We start from the raw sequence: 19,562 nt of genomic DNA, 5'->3' as shown, positions 1-19,562 counted from the left end.
CAAACCTGTGGGACACTGTAAAAGCAGTGCTAAGGGGAAGTTTCATAGCAATACAAGCACACCTCAAGAAAGGACAAAAAAGTCAACTAAATAACCTAACTCTACACCTGAAGCAACTAGAAAAGGAAGAAATGCAGAACCCCAGGGTTAGTAGAAGGAAATAAATCTTAAAAATTAGGGCAGAAATAAATGAAAAAGAAGCAAAAGAGACCATAGCAAAAATCAACAAAGCCAAAAGCTGGTTCTTTGAGAGGATAAAATTGACAAACCATTAGCCAGACTCATCAAGAAACAAAGGGAGAAAATCAGATCAATAAAGTTAGAAACGAAAATGGAGAGACCACAACAGACAACACAGAAATACAAAGGATCATAAGAGACTACTATTGGCAACTATATGCCAATAAAATGGACAACTTGGAAGACATGGACAGATTCTTAGAAAAGTGCAACTTTCCAAAACTGAACCAGGAAGAAATAGAAAATCTTAACAGACCCATCACAAGCACAGAAATTGATACTGTAATCAGAAATATTCCAACAAACAAAAGCCCAGGACCATACGGCTTCACAGGTGAATTCTACCAAAAATGTAGAGAAGAGCTAGCACCTATCCTACTCAAACTGTTCCAGAAAATTGCAGAGGAAGGTAAACTTCCAAACTCATTCTATGAGGACAGCATCATCCTAATACCAAAACCTGACAAAGATGCCACGAAAAAAAAAAAAAAAAACTACAGGCCAATATCACTGATGAACATAGATGCAAAAATCCTTAACAAAATCCTAGCAAACAGAATCCAACAACACATTAAAAAGATCATACATCATGACCAAGTGGGCTTTATTCCAGAGATGCAAGGATTCTTCAATATCCACAAATTAATCAACATAATACACCACATTAACAAAATGAAAATTAAAAACCATAAGATTGTCTAAATAGATGCAGAGAAAGCCTTTGACAAAATTCAACATCCATTTATGATAAAAACCGTCCAGAAAGCAGAAATAGAAGGAACATAACTCAAAATAATAAAAGCTATATATGACAAACACACAGCAAACATTATCCTCAATTGTGAAATATTGAAAGCATTTCTCCTAAAGTCAGGAACAAGACAAGGATGCCCACTCTCACCACTACTATTCAACATAGATTTAGAAGTTTTGGCCAGAGGAGTCAGAGCAGAAAAAGAAATGACAGGAACCCAAGTTGCAAAAGAAGAAGTAGAACTTTCACTGTTTCCAGATGACATGATCCTATACATAGAAAACCTCAAAGACTCCACTTGAAAATTCCTAGAGCTAATCAGTGAATATAGTAAAGTTTCAGGATATAAAATCAACACACCGAAATCCCTTGCATTCCTATACACTAATAATGTGAAAATAGAAAGAGAAATTAAGGAAACAATTCCATTCACCGTTGCAATGAAAAGAATAAAATACATAAGGAATATATCTACCTAATGAAAGGAGCAAAAGGAGAAAAGGAAAGATATAAGCATCTGAATTCAGAGTTCCAAAGAATAGCAAGAAGAGATAAGAAAGCCTTCTTCAGCAATCAACGCAAAGAAATAGAGGAAAACAACAGAATGTGAAAGACTAGAGATCTCTTCAAGAAAATTAGAGATACCAAGGGTACATTTCATGCAAAGATGGGCTCAATAAAGGACAGAAATGGTGTGGACCTAACAGAAGCAGAAGATATTAAGAAGAGGTGGCAAGAATACACAGAAGAACTGTACGAAAAAGATCTTCATGACCCAGATAATCATGATGGTGTGATCACTCATCTAGAGCCAGATCCTGGAATGTGAAGTCAAGTGGGCCTTAGAAAGCATCACTACGAACAAAGCTAGTGGAGGTGATGGAATTCCAGTGGAGCTATTTCAAATCCTGAAAGATGATGCTGTGAAAGTACTGCACTCAATATGCCAGCAAATTTGGAAAACTCAGCAGTTGCCACAGGACTGGAAAAGGTCAGTTTTCGTTAAAATCCCTAAGAAAGTCAATGCCAAAGAATGCTCAAACTACTGTACAATTGCACTCATCTCACATACTAGTAAAGGAATGCTCAAAATTCTCCAAGCCAGACTTCAGCAATACGTGAACCGTGAACTTCCTGATGTTCAAGCTGGATTTAGAAAAGGCAGAGGAACCAGAGATCAAGTTGCCAACATCCCCTGGATCATGGAAAAAACAGGAGAGTTCCAGAAAAACGTCTATTTCTGCTTTATTGACTATGCCAAAGCCTTTGACTGTGTGGATCACAATAAACTGTGGAAAATTCAAGAGATGGGAATACCAGACCACCTGACCTGCCTCTTGAGAAATCTGTATGCAGGTCAGGAAGCAACGGTTAGACCTGGACATGGAACAACAGAATGGTTCCAAGTAGGAAAAGGAGTACGTCAAAGCTGTATATTGTCACCCTACTCATTTAGTTTATATGCAGAGTACATCATGAGAAATGCTGGACTGGAAGAAACACAAGCTGGAATCAAGATTGCCGGGAGAAACATCAATAACCTCAGATATGCAGATGACACCACCCTTATGGCAGAAAGTGAAGAGGAACTAAAAAGCCTCTTGATGAAAGTGAAAGAGGAGAGCGAAAAAGTTGGCTTAAGGCTCAACATTCAGGAAACGAAGATCATGTCATCTGGTCCCATCACTTCATGGGAAATAGATGGGGAAACAGTGGAAACAGTGTCAGACTTTATTTTGGGGGGCTCCAAAATCACTGCAGATGGTGACTGCAGCCATGAAATTAAAAGACGCTTACTCCTTGGAGGAAAGTTATGACCAACCTAGATAGAATATTCAAAAGCAGAGACATTACTTTGCCGACTAAGGTCCGTCTAGTCAAGGCTATGGTTTTTCCAGTAGTCATGAATGGATGTGAGAGTTGGACTGTGAAGAAGGCTGAGCGCCGAAGATTTGATGCTTTTGAAGTGTGGTGTTGGAGAAGACTCTTGAGAGTCCCTTGGACTGCAAGGAGATCCAACCAGTCCATTCTGAAGGAAATCAGTCCTGGGATTTCTTTGGAAGGAATGATGCTAAAGCTGAAGCTCCAGTACTTTGACCACCTCATGTGAAGAGTTGACTCATTGGAAAAAACTTTGATGCTGGGAGGGATTGGGGGCAGGAGGAGAAGGGGACGACCGAGGATGAGATGGCTGGATGGCATCATGGACTTGATGGATGTGAGTCTGAGTGAACTCTGGGAGTTGGTGATGGACAGGGAGGCCTGGCGTGCTGCGATTTATGGGGTTGCAAAGAGTCGGACACAACTGAGCAACTGAACTGAGTGAAACAAAAGACTGACATATACAAAATTATAAAACACTGGTGAAAGAAGTCTAAGAGGACACTAATAGATGGAGAAATATACTATGCTCATAGATTGGAAGAATCAATATAGTAAAATGAGTATGCTACCCAAAGCAATCTATAGATTCAATGCAATTCCTATCAAGCTACCAATGGTATTTTTCACAGAGCTAGAACAATTAATTTCACAATTTGTGTGAAAATACAAAAAAACTCTACTAGTAAAAGCAATCTTTCTAAATGACAACCTCCAAATGTTTAAAATTAAAGTCATGATAAAACCCTGACCATCGTTGTTGTTAACATTAAATAAGACAATGGAAGTAAAGTGGGCTTATTTAGCACAGTGGAAAATACAGAATACACAAGCAGTGAACTAGTAGTAATATTATTGTTGGTGATAGGATGTGTGGCAAGGAGACAAACTTGGCCTAAAGTCCTCTATTAATAGTTCAAAAGGATCCGTTAATAAATAGATGGACTGAAATTATATCTACATTATTGATCACCATCTTAATTCTGAGTTCTTCCCAGATTCTTTATAATTAAGTCTGACTGATAAGTTAGATGTCAATAATCCCATAGGATTGGGAAATAAGATTGTTAAAAGAATCCATAAATTAAAAATCCATAAATACACTATATTGATTCTTCTGAGCCATGAACATGGTATATTTCTCCATCTATTAGTGTCCTCTTTGATTTATTTCACCAGTGTTTTATAGTTTTCTATATATAGGTCTTAAGTTTCTTTAGGTAGATATATCCCTAAGTATTTTATTCTTTTTGTTGCAATGGTGAATGGAATTATTTCCTTAATTTCTCTTTCTATTTGCTCATTAGTGTATAGGAATGCAAGAGATTTCGGTGTGTTGATTTTATATCCTGAAACTTTACTATATTCATTGATTAGCTGTAGTAATTTTCTGGTGGAGTCTTTAGGGTTTTCTATGTAGAGGATCATGTCATCTGCAAACAGTGAGAGTTTTATTTCTTCTTTTCCAATTTGGATTCCTTTTTATTTTTCTGTTCTGATTGCTGTGGCCAAAACTTCCAAAACTGTGTTGAATAGTAGTGGTGAGAGTGGGCACCCTTGTCTTGTTCCTGACTTTAGAGGAAATGCTTTCAATTTTTCACCATTTAGGTTAAAGTTTGCTGTGGGTTTGTCATATATAGCTTTTATTATGTTGAGATATGTTCCTTCTATTCCTGCTTTCTGGAGATTTTTTTATCATAAATTGATGTTGAATTTTGTCAAAAGCTTTCTCTGCATCTATTGAGATAATCATATGGCTTTTATTTTCCAATTTGTTAATGTGGTGTATTACATTGATATTATACAGAGTGAAGTAAGCCAGAAATAAAAACACCAATACATTATACTAATGCATATATACAGAATTTAGAAAGATGGTAACGATAACTCTGTATGCGAGACAGCAAAAGAGACACAGATGTATAGAACAGTCTTTTGGACTCTATGGGTGAGGGAGAGGGTGGCATGATTTGGAAGAATGGCATTGAAACATGTATAATATCATATATGAAACAAATCGCCATTCCAGGTTCGATGCATGATACTGGATGCTTGGGGCTGGTGCACTGGGATGACCCAGAGGGATGGTATGGGGAAGGAGTAGGGATGGGGGTTCAGGATGGGGAACACGTGTATACTTGTGGCAGATTCAGTTGATGTATGGCAAAACCAATACAATATTGTAAAGTAATTAACCTCCAATTAAAATAAATATTTATATTAAAAAAACAAATAGACATTTTAATTATAATTCTCAATCTTTACGTAGAGTTTTACCATATCTTGCTCATCTAGTTTTGAAATTTCATAGTATATGTTTTCCTTCATGCTAGTTTATTTTGACAAACAACTAACCTCAAAAATATACAAGCAGCTCCTGCAGCTCAATTCCAGAAAAATAAACGACCCTATCAAAAAATGGGCCAAAGAACTAAATAGACATTTCTACAATCTTCTTACTGAACTTTAAGTTATATCAGATTTGTTTAGCATATTTCTTATGTATGACTTTTGTTCTGTAACATCAAATCAAAGTGACAGTTTTCTATTGGTGCCAGGTTTGTTTTGTACATTTGAAATTCCTGGCAATCTCTGGATTCTAATTTTGTAGTTTGTTCACAGTAATATGTCTATATTCTATCACATACAGATTTTCTGACTTGCTAATTTGAGGAAGCTATCAATTAAAATGCTAAAAATTATCTGTTGCTTTAAATTCAGTAAATGATGTGCTTATGAATTGCACTTGATGTCTTTTGGGGCCTTTTATTTTCCTATTTCACATCTATACTGATTCCTTATAAAATATAGATGAATAGGATTTTCTTAATTGTTAAGTTTCAGAACATTTGATATGCTTTTGGCTATAGATGCATATCTTTAATTTTGAGTTGTGGTCTTTGTTTAAATAATTTGTATAGCCCATCTCTGACTAATACAATAGACTAATACTAATAGACTTTTCCCTGAATCCTTTTAAGTATTTTTTTCTGTCCTCATCCAGATAAAGTCATAGCACACAGAATTAAGAATCTGAATTAGACTCAGAATAACATTATATTAATCTGGGTTCAGTAGAGTGGATTGCAGGAACATAAAACATTGCTTGATGAAGCAAAATTACATGCTATTTACAGTTGCAAGAATTACTGGGTTGTAATTTCATCCTGTAGGACATGTGTGTGACTCATTCTGGTCTCTCACCTCTCTGATTACCAAATGCCTACCATGATTCTTATTCATTTCACTTATGAGCATCTTTCTTTTAGTGTGGCATGCATTTTATTAATATCTTGTGTGTTTTTGTTTAGTTGCCAAAAAAGTTATTTAAATGCAGAGATTGTGTTCTGTTTCTTCCTTTGATTCACGATTTTTAACAACTTGTGTATATCGAAAGCATTCATTAAATCTTCGGTGAACAATGAATGAGTGAACTTAAGGAATGATGAGTTGTACAGACAGATTATGCTTATTACAAATATTCACAGCTGTGGATAGTTGGCTGCACTTAAGATTACTCTGAGATTGTGGTCAGCTGTCTCTTATATCATTGAGCATGCCATTTTAGAAGATCTTTTTGGGGTCTCATAAAAGCTATTCATAAATCTTAGGCCATCTCAATTACTAAGAAAATTAGAATAGCATATTGGTTAAGAGCATGGCATCTAGTTTTTATGTTATTGTATTTAAATCCTGACTCAGCCACTTACAGGCTTAAGTATCTTTAAATAAGTTATTTAACTCTCCTTGAGTTAGTTTTTACATTTGTAAAGTGGGGAGAATGAAAGTTCCTCTGTCATAGAGTTGTTTCGAGAATTGAGTTAATATATGAAATATGCTTAGAATAGTGGAAAATATTAGTTATTATTATGACAGAGGGTCTTATAGTTTCTTAAGCTAAAAAAATTCTCCATTTTTATTTATAAGTAAAACATACAGACTAATCTTGATAGCTATGTTAGTCCTCATAAATATAAACTGGGGTTATGACTATGACTATGTTAATTACTCATACATTGGCAAATTAAATTTAAATTTCATTCAAACACATGAATGAACATATTCACACATACAATATTTAAGAATATTACTGTGACCTAATTTGTAAATCAATACTGTTTATAGTAAATTCTGATGAGACAAAGTGGCATGGGATAAGAAGGGCAAATCCAGGTAGGGGTAGATGTGTATGTTGTATAAATCAGCTTGACAGTCACAAATGTTCACATTGATAACTTAGTATTCAATAATAAATTCCATCCTTGGCAATAATTTGAACATCACCATTATGTCTGTGATAATGGATATAAAAATACAGATTGTTTTAAAGCCCCAAAGATTGTGAGACAGATATTGGGAATGAGTTTTCTGCTTTTAATCTTTGGTCTCATTTTTAATGTACCTGCCAACTGACTATAGAATTTTAATCAATTCTTAATCTTCCTAAATATCTCCTTGGATGTCTGCAATGGATTTTATGCACCATGGGATTTAGTCTCTTTTGCCTTCATGGTTCTTTAAGGAAATGACCATGTCTCTGATTAGCAAAGTTTTCAATGCTTATAGCCTGACATATGTTTATCAAACAAACTTGTTATTTATGTCATTGATAGCTCAAAGTGTCACCTGTGTAGATGAAGGCCAACATGATATGAATGGACTTCATCCAAAATCCAGTGATCCAAAGATGCAGGCTATTGACTGGTAAAACTATGGAACTTGTTTGAAGTCCATATCTATTATCTAGTCCATATCTTTCGTAAATAATTTTTTAAGATTGTTTAATTTATTTTTAAAAATTTGTATAGGGGTATAGTCAATTAAAAATATTGTGATAGTTTCAGGTGAGCAGCAAAGAGATTCAGCCATACATATATATGTATCCATATATATATATATATATATATATATATATATATATACATACATATAAAAAATATATATATATACACATACATATAAAAAAAATATATATATATACACATACATATATATGTATCCATTCTCCCTCAAACTCCCATCCCATCCAGGATGCAAGAATTTTTCAACCAATTTGGAATACATCAATGAGTTGAAAAATAAAAACCATATGATCATCTCAGTAGATGCAAAAAAGTTTTTGATAAAATTCTGTACCCATTTATTATTAAAGAAAAAATCTCTTCAGAAAGTGGGCACAGAGGTAACATGCATGTGTGCATGTTAAGTAGCTTCAGTTGTGTCAGACTCTGACCCTATGGACTTTAGCCTGCCAGTCTCCTCTGTCCATGGGGTTCTCCAGGCAAGAATATGGGAGTGGGTTGCCACACCCTTCTCCAGGGGATCTTTTCAACTCCAGAATGGAACTCAGGTCTCTTAATGTCTCTTACATTGGTAGGCGTGTTCTTTACCACTAGCGCCACCTGGGAAGCCCAAAGGGAACATTCATCAACATAATAAAGGCTGTATAAGATAAACCTACAGCTAGCATATAAATAAGTTTTAATGAAAGCATTTGAAAAAGCAAAGGCAAAGTAACCTGGTAGAGATAGCTGACATTTATTATATCAGATATTCAGTCATCTACAGAAAGCAGGTTATTTTATTAACTTTGTTTATATCATAGTTTCTTAACTTATTTCTACAGACTTATTGACAGTATATTATATTCTAGTGCAAATACCTGCTTCAGTTCATAAAACAGAATGTGGAATGTGATACATATGAAATATTCAGAGCAATATAATTACTATCATACATACATGAGAAGTAAAAGAAAGCTAAAATTCTCCCTGACAAGTCATCCAACTTTCAAATGTAGTTAGAGGGAAGTTCCAAGTGTGAGCACCACCCACAAAAGTGTTTTTCTAATTCTATTGAACATAACTAAGTATAATTTTTCCCTAGATAATTCCTGGTATTAAAACTGACCCATACCTAATTCAATTAATCTTTTTATAATATTTAATCACTCTAATGAAATTAGTTCACCAAAATCTTCTATAAATTAATAGGAAGATTACTTTGAGATATTTAGCTTTCAATTTTGTCATGTTTACACAACTTCCTCTTGATATTTCTAATTTACTACTCAAACCCTTATTTCTCTTCCTTTAATGAAAGGAAATAATAAACTTGAAACATAACCTTAGAGTGAGAAATACACTCAAGTTTAGTAGATAGTTTGAAAATGTCTGAATTATATTTCTGGTTATTTTCTACATTGGGGCAGATAATTTTTCTCTATCATGAAGCTCCAAGTGGGGGAAATGGGAATTCTGAATAAGTATCTACACTGATGGAAGTTGGGTTATTCTAAGTGACTTCACTTCTTTAAATTTAAAATGCAATAATAAACCTTATTAATTTATGAGTAATCAAGTGTAAGGCCTGCTGAATATGTAGCAGTAGAGAATTATAAACATTTAAAATAAATGTAGTTGTAAGCCTTTAAAGAGCAGATTGTAAGGAGAATGAAACCAACAAAATAAGTTAATAGAGGTTGTTTGTGTGTGTGTGTGCATGTGCACACAATCTCAGTTATGTCTGACTCTTTGTGACCCTATGGACTGTAGCCCACCAGGCTCCTCTGTCCATGGAATTTTCCAGGAAGGAATACTGCAGCAGGTTGCAGTTTCCTTCTCCAGTAGACTCAAGGATTGAACCTGTGTCTCTTGAGTCTCCTGCATTGGTAGGCCAGTTCTTTACCAGCTGAGTCACCAGGGAAGCCCAGTTACTAGTAGATCTTGTTTTAATAAATAGATGAGAATTCAAACATGATTTAATTAGCATATCAGCATAATTAAATATATATGTGCACTTGATAAGTTATAAAAAGCAGTTTAAATATTCCTCATGAAATCTTATTTACATTATCTTGTTAACAAATTTTCTAAAGATATTGTAAAGGTAATCATTTCCCTGACTTAATTATTTTTTAAGATATTAAGTAATGGAATCTGTATTAATTATCTTATACTGTTATTTCCCAGAGTATGAATTAGCCATACTCACTATAGCTCAGTCGGTAAAGAATCTGCCTGCAATGCAGGAGATAGGTTCAGTCCCTGGGTTGGAAACATCCCCTGGAGAAGGAAATGGAAACCCACTCCAGTATTCTTACCTGGAGAATCCCATGGACAGATGAGCCTGGCAGGCTACAGTCCATGGGATTACAAGAGTTGGACACAACTTAGTGACTAAACCACCACTATCATAGGAAAGCTCAATATCAAATTTCAAGCAAATTATAAGTTTACTTTATTTGTATTGTTTCCACTTAACTACTATTATTACTATGAATAACCAAAGGTGAATGATAATTTCATAATTTATTTATAGTCTACTAATGATTTAGATATTCATAGCTCAGCAACCTTTCATGTCAGTTATAGTAATTTATTTTCTCCATCATATAATACATTGTGTTATGTTTTTATGGTTCCTCTAGTTTCTCTCTAAATAGATCTAAATATATGTGGAAGAAGCAGTTCATTAAAACATATCTGAGAAATGTGGATTTTTATGTTTTGAATATGGTTTTGAAGCAGTTTATCTGAGAGTTTGTACCCTCCCAAAATAGTTCACATATATTTAACTTTGTAGGTTTGTTGTTGATAAAATTCCTGATATAAAAGCACTCACAAATCAAAACCTGTATTTTATCTCACTTAAGTCCTTTTTAGGTATTATTATAACAGATTCTAAATATGTTTTAGTTATCCTCTCTGACTGTTCTTGTATATTTAATAGTATCTCTTTAGTGAGTTAAATTTTTCATTGAAGCATTTTTGTAAAGACCTATAAAAATTGTCCTTCCTAAGCCTTCCTCACTAAAGATGCTAAATTTAAGATGGTGTGGTGAAATAAAGGGTGGAAACAGCTCTTTGATAATGACAAAAGAGACACAAGCAAGTCTATTCCAATAGAATTGTGTAGTTACCTTCACAAAGATGCATAGTCTCTATTTTCCTGACATCTTAACTCTTTTGTGTCTTTTTCAGAGTTGATTATAGTTTTCTTGTATATGGAGAAAATTTTGAAAGAGCAGAAATAAATGGTGAGAAGTTACTTAACATCACCCAGCAAAAACTTAACAAACTTGGCATAACCCGAATTGCCCACCAGGATATCATATTAAAAGCATTCACTAATATCTATATAAAAGTGAGTATAGCTGTGTACTATACTGCCTTGTCTGTCTTTCTAGCTCAAAAAAATTAAGTAAAGGGAAAAAGTGTGCTACATGATCTACAGTAAAATGTAGCTTCTTGCCTTTTCAGTTCAAAGGTTATTTTGACTGATATGCTCTCTAATTACTCTGCTTAAGAATTCTATGGGCCCCTATATTTGAATCATGGCACTGTCTGAAGTGGTTGATATTGCTTACTCTGCCTTGAAGATGTGCCCCATAATTCTTGGGAAAACTCAAGGATAATCTTCATAAAGTTACTTTCTCCTAGAAATGAATGTCAGAGGTGGACGTTCTTGAAAATTATTCATAGCTAAAAAATTCCTCTAAGATCAAGGGATTTAGAAGAAAGCTATATCTACTGAGCCTCTAAATGAATCAAAGAATAATGAAGGAGTTATCAAGGCCAGATCCAGTATTCCAGACAGCTGATTTGCACCTAGAAATAGAATTGCCATTTTACATAAGAGTCAAGTCAACCAAAAACCAAATAATAAATGCAAAGGGCAAACTTATGACTATTTAACAAACATAAAGAGAGCTTGAAGTTTTTCATTATTTAAGGGTTGTGAACATGCTAAAATCCAACCATCCATTCAACAAATATTTATTGAAAACTTTACTTGGGTAACTCAAGCACTGTTATATTGTTAATTGTGTCTAGTGTGTTTTATTTGATAGTCTTAAACTTTTATTTCTAAGATATTTTTAAATATTCTAATATGTCATGTCTCTTTTGAATAAATTTTATCCTTCCACTTTTTCTGTAAGCACAGTATATACTCCTTTTTAAAAATAAAGTCTCTTTGTATCTTTTCCTTCATATTCCAGTTAAACTTTATAAGACTTTAACAATAAGTATTTTTGATTATACTTTGTATCCTATTAAGTTAGGTATTCAACTGAAACTATTAATTAACAAACACCATGAGAATTCTTACATACTGCCTGAAATGGTGTCAATCCTAAAAGGGCTCAGTTTTAGCAATTGTTTAGACTGTTTAAACACCAGTTAATTTCTATATGGAACACTTATACTAGAGACTAGTGATCATATCAAGAGTTCAAGTAGTTTTTCCCTACAGTGTAGAATACCATTTTAAAATATTTAATGAGGGAAAAACTTTCACAGTACTAATTTCTTCTTGTTAGCCAGCCATTCTCTAAAATATCTTGGCATCAAAACTCAGTTCTTCCTTGTTCTCAGAAAATCCCATAAATTAATTTTTGTGATTGTGCTACCATATTACCCATCACCAGCAGCATGTTTCATCGTCTTCTTCTTCTTCTTCTTTTTTTTTAATTGAAGTATAGTTGAGGTTTCCTTGGTGGCTCAGTGGTAAAGAGCCCGCCTGCAAAGCAGGAACTGCAGGAGATGCGGGTTTGATCCCTGGTTGGCAAGATCCCCTGGAGGAAGGCATGGCAACTCACTCTAGTATTCTTGCCTGGAGGATCCCATAGACAGAGGAGCCTGGTGGGCTACAGTCCATGGGGTCCCAAAGAGTCAGACATGACTGAGTGACTGAGCATGCATACATAGTTGTTTACATTGTTGTGTTAGTTTCTGCTGTACAATAAAGTGAATCTGCTACATGAATACATATATCCCTTCCCTCTTGGACCCCCTCTCCCATTTCCACTTATCTAGGTCCATGGGGTTGCTAAGAGTCGGACACGGCTGAGCGACTTCACTTTCACGCATTGGAGAAGGAATTGGCAACCCACTCCAGTGTTCTTGCCTGGAGAATCCCAGGGATGGGGGAGCCTGGTGGGCTGCCATCTATGGGGTCGCATAGAGTCGGACACAACTGAAGTGACTTAGCAGTAGTAGTAGTAGGTCACCACGGAGCACCAAACTGAGCTCCCCATGCTATACAGCATGTTCTACTGCCTATCTGTTTTACACATAGCAGTGCCCAAATATCAATCCCAAACTCCTATTTTGTCCCACACTACCTATCCCCCACTCATATCCACACATCCATTATCTACATGTCTGGCTCTTCCTGCCCGAAAAATAGGTTAATCTGTGCTATTTCTCTAGATTCCACTTATATGCAGTAATATATATTTGTTTTTCTCTTTATGACTTACTTCATTCTGTGTAACAGACTCTTAGGTCCATCCATGTCTCTGCCAATGACTCAGTGTCATTCTTTATTATGGCTGAGTAATATTCTGTTGTATATATGTACCACATCTTTACTCTGTCAATGGCTATTTAGGTTGTTTACATGTTCTGGCTTTTGTAAATAGTATTGCAATGAACACTCGGGTGCATGTGTCTTTTATACTTATGGTTCACAGGAGGTATGCTCAGTAGTGGAATTGCTGGGTCATATGGCAGTTCTATATTTAGTTTATAAAGAAACTTCCATACTGTTCTTCATGGTGACTGTGTCAGTTTACATTCCCATCAACAGTGACAGAGGGTGCCCTTTTGTCCACGCTCTCTCCAGGATTTACTGTCTGTATATTTTTGGATATTGACCATTCTGACCAGTGTGAGGTGACACTTCACTGTAGCTTTGATCAGCATTTCTCTAATAATTAATGATAGTGAGCATCATTTCATCTGGCTTTTGGCCATCAGTATGTCTTCTTTGGAGAAATATCTATTTAGGTTTTCACCCAGGCTTTGTTTTTTTGTTATTGAATTTAATGAGCTATTTGAATATTTGGAAATTAATCCTTTGTCAGTTGCTTCATTTACAAATATTTTCTCCCATTCTGATGGTTGTCTTTTCATGTCCTTTATGATTTTCTTCGCTGTGTAAAAAATTTTAACTTTAACTAGATCACATTTGTTTATTTTGTTTTTATTTTCATTACTCTAGGTGGTGGATCAAAAAAGATCTTGCTGTGATGTATGGCAGAGTGTTCTTCCTATGTTTTCCTCTAAGAGTTTCACAGTGTCTATACATTTAGGTGCTTAATCCATTTAGAGTTTATGTTTGTGTATGGTGTTAGTGAATGTTCAAATTTCATTCTTTTAAATGTAGCTGTCTTTTAAATGTAGTTTTCTCAAGCATCATTAACTGAAGAGACTGTCTTTTCTCTATTGTATATTCTTGCCTCCTTTGTCATAAATTAGGTCATCTCTGGGCTCTCTATCTTATTGCATTGATCTCTATTTCTCTTTTTGTGCCAGTACCATACTGTTTTGATGACTGTAGCTTTGTAGTACAGACTGAAGTCAGGGAGCCTAATTCTTGTATGTCCATTCTTCTTTCTCAAGATTACTTTGGCTATTCTAGGACTTTTGTATTTCCATGTGAATTGTAATTTTTTTATTTTAATTCTGTGAAAAATGTTATTGGTAATTTGATAGTGACTGGACTGAGTAGGTATATTGCTTTCAGTAGTATAGTCATTTTCACAATATTGATTCTTCCTCTTGAGAACATGGTATATCTCTCCATTTATGTCATATTTGATTTCTTTCATTGGTGTCATAGTGAGTACAGGTTTTTACCTCCTTAGATAGTTTTATTCCTAGGTATTTTATCTGTTTTTTTTTTTTTTTTTTTTTTTGCAGTGGCAAATGGGATTTATTTCTTAATCTCTCTTTCTGATATTTCTTTGTTACTGTGTAGGAATGCAAGAGATTTCTGTGTATTGATTTTGTATCCTGAAACTTTACCAAATTCATTGATGAGCTCTAGTAGTCTTGTGGTAGTGTTTGACAGTAGCAAAATAATAATGGGTGATTTTCAAACCCTGCTTACACATTTGGAAAGATCATCCAGACAGAAAATAAATAAGAAAGCAAAAACTTTAAATGACAAAATAGCCCAGACAGATTTAATTGATATTTATAAGACATTCTATCCAAAAGCAGCAGAATACATTTTCTTCTAAAGTGCACCCAGAACATTCTCCAGAATATATCACATCTTAGGTCACAAATCAAACCTTGGTAAATTTAAGAATATGGAAATCATATCAAGCATCTTTCCCAACTATAGAACTTTGAAATTAGGAGTCAGTTGCAGCAAAATAACTGTACAAAGCACAAACACATGTAGGCTAAACAATATGCTGCTAAATAACAAAGAGAGAACTGAAAAATCAAAGAAAGAATTCAATAATACATAAAGCAACAAAGAAAACATGAGGACGCAAAATCTGTAGGATGCAGCAGAAAAGTCCTATGACGGAAATTTATAGCAATTCAATCCCACCTCAAGAAATAGAAATCTCAAATAAACAACTTATCTTTACACCTAAAGCAATTAGATAAATAAGAACAAACAAAACCCAAAGTTAGTAGAAGCAAAGAAATCATAAAAATCACAGCAGAAATAAATGAAATAGAAATGAAGGGGAAAATAGCAAAGATCAAAGAAACTAAAAGCTTGTTCTTTGAAAAGATAAATGAAATTGATAAGCCCTTAGCTAAACTAATCAACAAAAAAGAGAGTTCAATAAAATTAGAAATAAAAAAGGAGAAATTACAACTCATATGACAGAAAAACAAAGGATCATGATACTACTACAAGCAACTGTATGAAAAAAAGAAAATGGTAAACCTGGAAGAAATGGGCACGTTCTTAGGTACAACTTTCTCATGTTGAACCAGGAACATAAAATATAAATAGACCATTCACAAGTAATAAAATTGACACTGCAACTTAAAATCTTCCAACAAACAAGCTTCCAGGACCATATGGCTTCACAGGTGAATTCTATTAAACATTTAGAGAAGTGCCAACACCCATACTTCTCAAACATTTGCAAAAACTTGCAGAGGAAGGAATGCTCCCAAAGCCCATTCTACAAGGCTATCTTCACCCTGATAACAAAACCAGACAATGATGTCACACACACACAATTGTAAAGCAATGTGAAGAGCTGATTCATTGGAAAATACCCTGATGCTGGAAAAGATTGAAGGAAAAAGGAGAAGAGAGCAGCAGAGGATGAGATGGTTAGATAGCATTACTGACTCAATGGACATGAGTTTGAACAAACTCTGGGAGATGTTGAAGGACAGGAGAGACTGGTGTGCTACAGTCCATGGTGTCACAAAGAGTCAGACACGACCTAGTGACTAAATAAGACCAACATCACTTATGAACATTGACATGAAAATCCTCAACAAAATACTAACAAACAATCTAACACACATTTGAAGGATCATACATGATCAAGTTGGATTTATCCCAGCAATGCAAAGATTCTTCAATATGTGCAAATCAATCAATTTAATATACCATATTAACAACTTAAAGAATAAAAACCATATGACCATCTCAATAGATGCAGAGAAAGCTTTTGACAAAATCCAACAGTATTTATGATTAAAATGCTCCAGAAAATGAGCATAGAGGTAACCTACCTCAACATAATAAAGGCCATATATGACATACCCAAAGTAAACATCATTCTTAATGGTGAAAACCTGAAAGCATTTCTTCCAAATCAGGAATAATACAAGGATGTCCACTCTTGCTGGTTTTATTCAACATAGTATTGGAAGTCCTTGCCATGATAACCAAAGAAGAAAAAGAAATTCAAATTAGATAAGAAGTAAAACTATCACTATTTGCAGATGGCATGATACTATACATAGAGAATTCTGAAGATGCCCCTAGAAAACTACTAGAATTCATCACTGAGTTTGGTAAAGTTGCAGGATACATTAATGCACAGAAATCTCTTTTATTCCTATATACTAGCAATGAAAGATCAGAAAGAGAAATTAAGGAACCAATCACATTTACTATTACAACAAAGAATAAAATACTTAGGAATAAACTTACCTAGGGATGTAACAGTGATATACTCAACAGTGTTGAAAGAAACTGAGATGATATAAACGGGTGGAAAGATATACCATGTTCTTGGATTGAGAGAATCAATATTGTCAAAATGACCATACTGCCTAAGGCAATCTATAGATTCAATGCAAATTACCAATGGCAAAAATTTTACCAATTCCATTCTTCATAATACAAAATTTTAAAATTTATATGTAGAAACAGAAGACCTCAAATAGCCAAAGCAAACTTGAGAAAGGAAAATGGAGCTAGAGGAATCAGGCTTCCTGACTTCAGACTATACTACAAAGCTACAGTTTTCAAAACTATATGGTACTGTCACAAAAACAGATATATAGATCAATGGAACAGGATAGAAATTCCAGAAATAAATAGACACAGTTATGATCAATTAATCGACAAGAAAGGAGAAAAAGCTATACCATGGAGAAAAGACAGTATCTTCAGTAAATGGTGGTGGGAAAACTGGACAGCTACATGTAAAAAAAAAAAGAAATTAAAGTATTCTTTATCACCACACATAAAATTAATTCAAAATGGATTAAAGAACTAAATGTAAGATTGTATACTATAAAACTCTTGGAAGAAAACATAACAACACACTTTGACAAAAATTGTAGCATTATCTTTTTTAGTCAACCTCCAAGATTGACTAAAAAATAAACAAATGGGACATAATTTGTTTTGCTATGCAAAAACTTTTGAGTATTTTTAAAATGTGACATAGGGAGGCAGTCCTAAGATGGTGGAGGAATACGACGGGGAGACCACTTTCTCCCTCACAAATTCATCAAAAGAACATTTCAATGCTGAGTAAATTTCACAAAACAACTTCTGAATGCTGGCAGAGGACATCAGGCGCCCAGAAAAGCAGATCATTGTCTTCAAAACCAGTCACCATCCGCCTAAGATGGGGTGCCAGTTGTACACCCAGAAAACTGAGCAGCAGGAATGGGAAAGGCGATAAGTCGCAGTGACCGTGCTTGCCAAACACCCAAGCTACTTGGACCTGGGAAGGGCACAAAACGCAGGCCCAACTGAGTCTGTGCCTCTGAGGACTACCTGAGGGCCTGAGCCTGAGTGGCTTAGACCGGGGAGGTGCATGCAGCCAAGGGCCGGCCTCAGACTGTTCCCAGCAGACGAACATAGAGCCTGAACTGTGTGCACCATGAGCCGGGGCAGGCCCAGCATGGCTGAGATAGTGCGAGCACACAGCAGGAGTTATTTGTTTGCAGCATTCCTCCCTCCCCACAGCATGATTGAACAAGTGAGCCTAAAACAAGAGTGTCCACCACCTCCCCCCTTGTGTCAGGGCAGAAAACAGACACTGAAGAGACCAGCAAACAGAAGAAGCTAAAACAGAGGGAACCGCCTTGGAAGTGACAGGTGCAATAGATTAAAACCCTGTCGTTAGTACCAACTACATAGGAAGGGGCCTATAGATTTTGAGATATATAAGCCAGACCAAGGAGCTATCCAAAAATGAACTGACCCCACAACACCACCAGAGAAAGTCCCAGATATACATTTACTATTTTTATGATCATTCTTTTTTTGTTTGTTTTTTCTTCTTTTCTTTTTCTTCTTTTTTTTTAACATTTTTTATTTTTTAACTCCTCTATTGCTCCTTTAATTTTTATTTTTATAACCTACTATTACTTAAAAAAAAGACCCTATTTTTACAGCAAATGCCATATATATATTTTTTGTGGTGGTGGTTGTTGTTTTTTAATAATTCTTGTGACTTTTTTTCTTTTTTTTTTTCTTTCTTTCTTCTTCTTTTCTTTAATATTGTATTTTTGAAAATCCAACCTCTACTCTAGATTTTTAATCTTTGCTTTTTGGTATTTGTTATCAATTTTGTACCTTTACAAACCTAATCTTCAGTACCCATCTTTACTTGAGAGCGAGATACTGACTTGACTACTCTCTCCTCCTTTGGACTCTCCTTTTTCTCCACCAGGTTGCCTCTGCCTCCTCGCTCCCCCTTTTCATCTCTACCCAACTCTGTGAGTCTCTGTGTATTCCAGATGGTGGAGAACACTTAGGGAACTGATTAATGGCTGGATCTGTCTCTTTCATTTTCATTTTCCTCTTTTATCCTCTTGGCCACCTCTGTCTCCTTCCTCCCTCTCCTCTTCTCTGTATAACTCCATGAACATCTCTGAGCAGTCCAGATTGTGGAGTGCAAATAAGGAAGTGATTACTGGCTAGCTTGCTCTCTCCTCTTTTGATGCCACCTCATTTCATTCCAGTCACCTCTACCTCCCCACTCCCTCTTCTCTTCTCCATGTAACTCTGTGAACCTCTCTGGGTGTCTCTCATGTGGAGAAACTTTTCATCTTTGACTTAGATGTTTTATCATCAGTGCTGTATAGATGGAGAAGTCTAGAGGCTACCATAAAAATAAAACTGAAAACCAGAATCAGGAGGCTTCAGTCCAAATCCTGAGAACATCAGAGAACTCCTGACTCCAGGCAACAACGTTAATCAATAGGAACTCATCAAATGCCTCCATACCTACACTGAAGCACCACCCGAGGGCGAACAAGTTCCAGAGCAAGACATACCATGCAAATTCTCAAACAACACAGGAACACACCCGTGAGCTTCAATATACAGGCAGCTCAAAGTTACTCCAAACCCACTGACATCTCATAACTCATTACTGGACACTTCATTGCACTCCAGAGAGAAGAAATGCTGTTCCACCCACCAGAACTCCAACACAAGC

The 19,562-nt window shown here is 35.3% G+C and overlaps 1 long non-coding RNA gene across 1 annotated transcript; it reads right to left on the bottom strand.

Moving 5' to 3' along the window:
* Positions 1–1,089: 1,089 nt before the first annotated feature.
* LOC120881898 lies at positions 1,090–19,297 on the bottom strand. Its single transcript, XR_005725356.1, has 3 exons — positions 19,284–19,297; positions 18,753–18,756; positions 1,090–1,286 (listed from the first exon to the last, which is right to left on the bottom strand). It is a non-coding gene; the product is annotated as an uncharacterized LOC120881898 (long non-coding RNA).
* Positions 19,298–19,562: the final 265 nt, after the last annotated feature.

The sequence above is a fragment of the Oryx dammah genome, unplaced genomic scaffold (genome assembly GCF_014754425.2).
Source record: "Oryx dammah isolate SB20612 unplaced genomic scaffold, SCBI_Odam_1.1 HiC_scaffold_23, whole genome shotgun sequence".
In the NCBI taxonomy this organism is placed as follows: domain Eukaryota; kingdom Metazoa; phylum Chordata; class Mammalia; order Artiodactyla; family Bovidae; genus Oryx; species Oryx dammah.
Note: the sequence above shows the minus strand (reverse complement) of the source record. Positions and strands in the feature narration are given on the sequence as shown.